Source organism: Rhincodon typus, unplaced genomic scaffold (assembly GCF_021869965.1).
Source record: "Rhincodon typus isolate 14 unplaced genomic scaffold, sRhiTyp1.1 hic_rhity00000051, whole genome shotgun sequence".
Taxonomy (NCBI): Eukaryota; Metazoa; Chordata; class Chondrichthyes; order Orectolobiformes; family Rhincodontidae; genus Rhincodon; species Rhincodon typus.
In genome coordinates this window covers 2,335,941-2,342,091 of record NW_025965689.1, presented here as the reverse complement: position 1 = coordinate 2,342,091, position 6,151 = coordinate 2,335,941, and positions in this window count along the sequence as shown.

Below are 6,151 nucleotides of genomic sequence, written 5' to 3'. Positions count from 1 at the left end.
ATGAGGAGGGGGGAATGAGGGCGCAGTTTCAGTTTGGGAGGGGGGAGGGGGTGGGTGTCTCCCATTTCAGAGGGTGCCATGGGAGGGATGTGTTATATGAGGGTCGCGAGTGTGTGATACTCTCTTCCTTCAAAGCACAGCGGCAGGGTCTGGAATATATCCAAGGCTGAGTGAGACAGACTACTAACTGTAAGTTGTAGGACCAGGAGTCGGCACGGGAACAGACCAACTCATCCATTCCGACCCAGATATACTAAATTAATCCAGTCCCATTTGGCAGCATTTGGCCCATAACTCTTTAAATGCTTCCTATTCATATACCCATCCAGATGCCCCTTAAATTGACTGCTCTGCCATTCGCTGATCTGATCATCCTCAGCTCCACTACCCTGCCTTTTTACCCCACCACACCACCCATTCACTCCCCTCGGAGGGAAGAAATTCCATCTCGCCCCTGTCTTCAGTGGGTGACCAGCTTAGTCTGAGAATGTGCCCTCTGGTCCTACACAAGAGGAAACAAACCTCTCTCCACATCTGCCCCCGTCAAGTCCCCCTAAGAATCTTCAATAAGATCCCGTCTCATTCTTCTAAACTCTAATATGTACAGGCCCAATGCACTCAACCTCTCCCTCATCAGTCAGTCCCTCTGTACCCAGTCTGTACTCAGTCAAGCGAACCTGCTCTGCACTGCCTCTGATGCCCTTTCTATATTTCCTTAGATACGGGGCCCAAAATCTGTTCACCGTATCCCAGCTGTGGTCTGACTAGTGCCTCGTTTTAGCAGAAAACCCCCAACTTTTATGTTCCATTCCCTTTGTAACAAAAGCTGGCCTTCCTGATGACCGCCTGAATTTGGATGCAGGCCAGACCCAGTTAGTGGTATGCCAGGAGAGTGGGAGGCTTCAGTGGGGTAAATCCAGGGGAAGAAGCTAATGTTCGCTTGGGATTAACCTGCCTCTTGCGAGAGTGCCAGCTCACAGCTTCAAAACAAACACTGTTCACTGCTCGTTTTCACTTGGCTGAGGGTCTCCAAGTCTGTTCTCTTGGTCTGCATCGAAGACCTTCCTGGGTGTTTGAAGTCGTAGAGTCATACAGCGCGGGAACAGACCAACTCATCCATGCCGACCCAGATATACTAAATTAATCCAGTCCCATTTGGCAGCATTTGGCCCATAACTCTTTAAATGCTTCCTATTCATATACCCATCCAGATGCCCCTTAAATGTCATAATTATACCCACCCCCACAACCTCCTCTGGCAGCTCATTCCATACATGCACCCTCTACGTGAAAAAGTTACCCCCCAGGTCCTTTTTAAATCATTCCCCTCTCACCTTAAACCTACGCCGTCTAGTTTTGGACTCCTAGTGCCCTACCCGGGGGGGAAGGCCTTGGCTATTCACCCTATCCATGCCCGTCATCTTTTTAATAAACCTCTATAAGGTCACCCCTCAGCCTCCGATGCTCCAGGGAAAATAGCCCCAGCCTATCCAGCTTCTCCCTATCACTCAAACCCTCCGGCATCCTTGTAAATCTTTTCTGAACTCTTTCAAGTTTCACAACATCTTTCCTACAGCAGCGAGATCAGAACTGAATGCACTATTATAAATCTTTTCTGCACCAAGTTTCACAATATCCTTCTTATAGAAAGGAGACGTGAATGGAACACAGTATTCCAAGAGTGGCCACAACATCACCACCCAACTCCTTTACTCAATGTTCTGACTTGTGCAAGCATTATAAATATATTTTAAATATAATACAAACTTTTAAAAAATTATATATTTTTGATTTGATTTTACATATATATGGGACACAAAGATAGAATTGAAAGGAAACCAAGAAGTAATGGTTAATGGATTTATTGCTGGACAGTGGGTGATTTGAGGTGGAATTTCCTTGGGTATTGGTATTTCAATTCCTGTACCCTACCATGACAAAGACTTTATTTTTTAAAATTCATTCTTGGGATGAAGGCACTACTGGCTGGGCCCAGTAATTATCAACCATCCATAACTGTCCCCTGGAGAAGGTGGGAGGGAGTGAGCTGTCTCCTTGAGCCACTGCAGTTCCCCACTGTCTCCATCTATGGTGTCAGGACAGCGCAACCCCCACGCCCACCCCCACTTCCCGAAGTGCCCTGAGGGAGGGAGTTCCAGGATTTTGACCCTAGTGACACTGAAAGATTGGCCATTGTCGTTCCAAGTCGGGATGGTATCTGCATGTGTGTGTCTGTGTCTGTGTGTGTGTGAGAGAGAGAGAGTGTGTGTGTGTGAGAGAGAGTGTGTGTGTTATGTGTGTGTGAGAGAGAGAGAGAGTGTGTCTGTGTGTGTGTGTGAGAGAGAGAGAGTGTGTGTGTGTGTGTCTGTGTGTGTGTGTGTATGTGTGTGTGTGAGAGAGAGAGAGTGTGTGTGTATGTGTGTGTGTGAGAGAGAGTGTGTGTGTGTCTGTATGCGTGTGTGAGAGAGTGTGTGTGTGTGTGTGTCTTTGTGCGTGTGAGAGAGAGTGTGTGTGTGTGTCTGTGTGTGTGTGAGAGAGTGTGTGTGTGTGTGTGTATGTGTGTGTGAGAGAGTGTGTGTGTCTGTGAAAGAGTGTGTGTGAGAGAGAGAGTGTGTGTGTGTGTCTGTGTGTGTGTGTGAGAGAGAAAGTGTGTGTGTGTTTGTGTGTGTGTGTGTTGGCGGGTTCTCAGAGGGGAACTTGCAAGAGTTAGTGCTACCCAACACTCTGCATCTGCTAACCCCGGTCCTTCCAGGGTGTAGATGTGGTAGGTTTAATCACCTGGCTCTTGCAAATCTCAGTCGAGTGTAAAAAGGGGCGAGGAAACAGTGAAGAGGATATAGACTGCTCAGTGGAGTGAGCAGAGAGGAGGCAGCTACAGTTTAGCGCAGAGATGCCTAAGGGTTCAAGTACATAATTCTTTGAAGTTTGCATCACATTTAGATGATGTGGTTAAGAAGGCGTTTGGCACATTTGCCTTCATCACTCAGATCTTGAGTATAGGAGTAAGGACGCCATGTTGAAGTTGTACAGGACATTGGTGAGGCCGCTTCTGGAGCACTGTGTCCAGTTCTGGTCACCCAGTTACAGGAAGGACTTTATTAAAGCTGGAGATGGTTCAGGAGAGATTTACCAGGATGTTGCCAGGTACGGAGGGTTTGAGTTATGAGGAGAGGCTGGGATTTTTTTCACTGGCATGTAGAAGGTTGAGCAGTGACCTTATAGAGGTTTATAAAATCATGAGGGGTGTAGATAGGGTGAATAGCCAAGACAATCAGTCTGTGATAAAGGGGATGGAGAGAGAGCGAAATTGTATGTGACTTTCAAGAAGGCGTCAGATATATAGTACTTGACAGAAAACATGGACCAAGCAAGTGAGTTGGATGATCAGCCGCCATCCTATTGAATGGCCAGATGGGGCTAGAAAAGCCAAAAAGGCCTACACCTGCCCTGGTATTCAAACACAAATCCGGGTGGGTTAGAGTGAGCTGTGGGGAGGATGCAGAAATGTTTCAGTGTGATCTGGACAGTGAGAAAATGCACAGCAGATGCAGTTTAATGTGGGTCAACATGAGTTTCCCACATAAGGATCAAAACCAGGAAGGCAGACTATCGGAATGCCTGAGGATCGGGAAAGAGGGTAGTATAAAGTTGACCTGGGTGTCCCTCCTACACCAGTCGCTGAAAGCAAGCATTGCAGGAGCAGCGGGAAGTGAAGAAAGCGAACGGGATGTTGGCCTTCATAGCGAGAGGATTCGACTACAGGAACAGGTATGTCCTGCTGCAATTGTACAGGGTGAGACCACACCTGTGATACTGTGTGTGCTGTTTTGGCGTCTCCTTATCTGAGGAAGGATGTTCTGGCTACGGAGGGAGTGTAGTAAAGGTTTACCGGGCTGATTCCTCGGATGGCAGGAATGATGTAATTGGGAGTGAGTTACAGCCTGAATCTAATCAAATCAAGGGATTTGGGGTGGTTTATATACAGAATAACAGATACCCGGGAGGGAGTTGCAGGCTGGAATCTAATCAAGGGATTTGGGGTGGTTTATATATCGAATAACAGATACCCGGGAGGGAGTTACAGACTGGAATCTAATCAAGGGATTTGGGGTGGTTTATATATAGAATAACAGATACCCAGGAGGGAGTTACAGACTGGAATCTAATCAAGGGATTTGGGGTGGTTTATATATAGAATAACAGATACTGGGAGTGAGTTACAGACTGGAAACTAATCAAGCGGTTCGGGGTGGTTTATATTCGGAATAACAGGTACCCAGGAGAATACAATAGTATTGACTACAGATGCAGTCACAGTGATGCCCAGCAATATTGAGGCTGACAGACACTCTAAAACATTGTTCACTTCTTTTTGTATTTGATGTTATTTACACATTGCTCTCAGACAGTTGGTTCATGCTGCATATCTGGTGTGAGTGTAACTTTCCCAGTGTTTGCTGAGATACCAGGGGCAGGGATACAGTGTGACTGTGTTCCCTCATCCGCCTGTCTCCATCTGCTTACTGTATTGGACTTGCTGCTCTCTTGGCTGGAGGAACACGTGGGCCTCTCTGCTGCTGTCAGCTGCAGTCCCCAAACAAGGCTGGGAGGAGGCCATTCTGCCCCTCTCCTGTCGACTCCCTCTCTGCAGGATCACAGCCAATTTTTCATTCTCCCTGACACTCCTGCTCCAATCCCTCGCTCCTGTGTCCTCTCCACCATGCCCCCTGCTCCTCAGTGTGACTGAGTGTGTGTGTAAGAGTGAGAGAGTGTGTGTATGTGTGTGTGCGCGTGTTTGTGTGCGCGCATATGTGGGTATGCATGTGTCAGTTTGTGAGTGTGCATGTGAGTGTGTATATGCATGTGTGAATGAGTGTGTGTGAATGAGAGTGTGTGTGTGTGTGTGAATGAGTGTATGTGAATGGTTGTACGTGAGTGAGTGTGTGAATCTGTGTGTGTGAGAGTCAGGATATGAATTTGTGTGTGAATGAGTGTGCTTGAGTGTGTGTGTGAGTGAGTGTGGGTGAGTGAGTGTCTGAGTGAGAGGGTCGGGGAACAGCACAGCAGCAGTGGGTCTGTTTCTAGCTGGAGTGGGTGCGGTGGTGGAGCGAGAAATTGGACAGGTCACTGAAACACGCACCACAGACGGGGCACTTGAAGGGGCTCTCTCCCGTGTGGACCTGCTGGTGCTGTGCCAGGTGAACCCAGTCCATGAAGCACTTGGCGCAGTGTGAGCACTGAAAGGGTTTGTCCCCCAGGTGAGTGAGCTGGTGCCTGGCAAAGCTGCCCGTACCATCAAAGCTAAGGCCACACACAGTGCAGATGAACAGGTCCTCGGCTGCGGGGTGGGAGATCGGAGCCTTCTCCCGACCGGGTACTGGGCTCCGTGCCTTCCTGCTGTCCTGACGCTCAGTGTCCATGGTGAGCTGGTGACGATACAGGAGCCCGTCAGGGGTCACAGCAGACCCTCGTCCTTCGCTTGGTCCACAGGCAGGCGGGGGAGAGAGGGAGAGAGGCAGACATGAGAGAGAGACAGAGACAGACACACAGGCGGAAACAAGCAGAACCTGAGAAACTGACACAGAAACCTCGGCAACCAGGCAGGCAGGCCCAGAGAGACAGGCAAACCGGAAAGACAGGCAGACCCAAGTCACATACAGACAGGTGTAAACAGACAGACAGGCTAATCTACAAAGAGACAGGCAGACTCAGAGGGTCAGATAGTTGAGTGAGGCATGGACAGACAGACACCAGGACAATCAGAACTTGGTACAGTATAGCCCTAGTATAGCCAGGCTGGTACAGTCAGACCCTGTACCGACAAACTGTGTTGCAGACCGAGACTCTGGGATAATCAGACCGCAAATCACTAAGATCATGTGACATCCAGATTTTGGAACAGACAGACTCTCAGACAGTCAGAACCTGGTACTGATGGACTGTGGCACAGACAGGCTCTGGTACAGTCAGACCCTGGTACTGACAGAAACTGGGATAAACTGTATCAGGGTATGATTATCCCAGAGTATGTCTGTCCCACGGTTTGTCTATACCAGGATCTACCAATCCCAGAATCTGACTGCCCCAGGTTTAACTGTATCACAGTCAGTCAGATCCTGGAACTAGTAGATTCTGGGATAAAACATAGAAC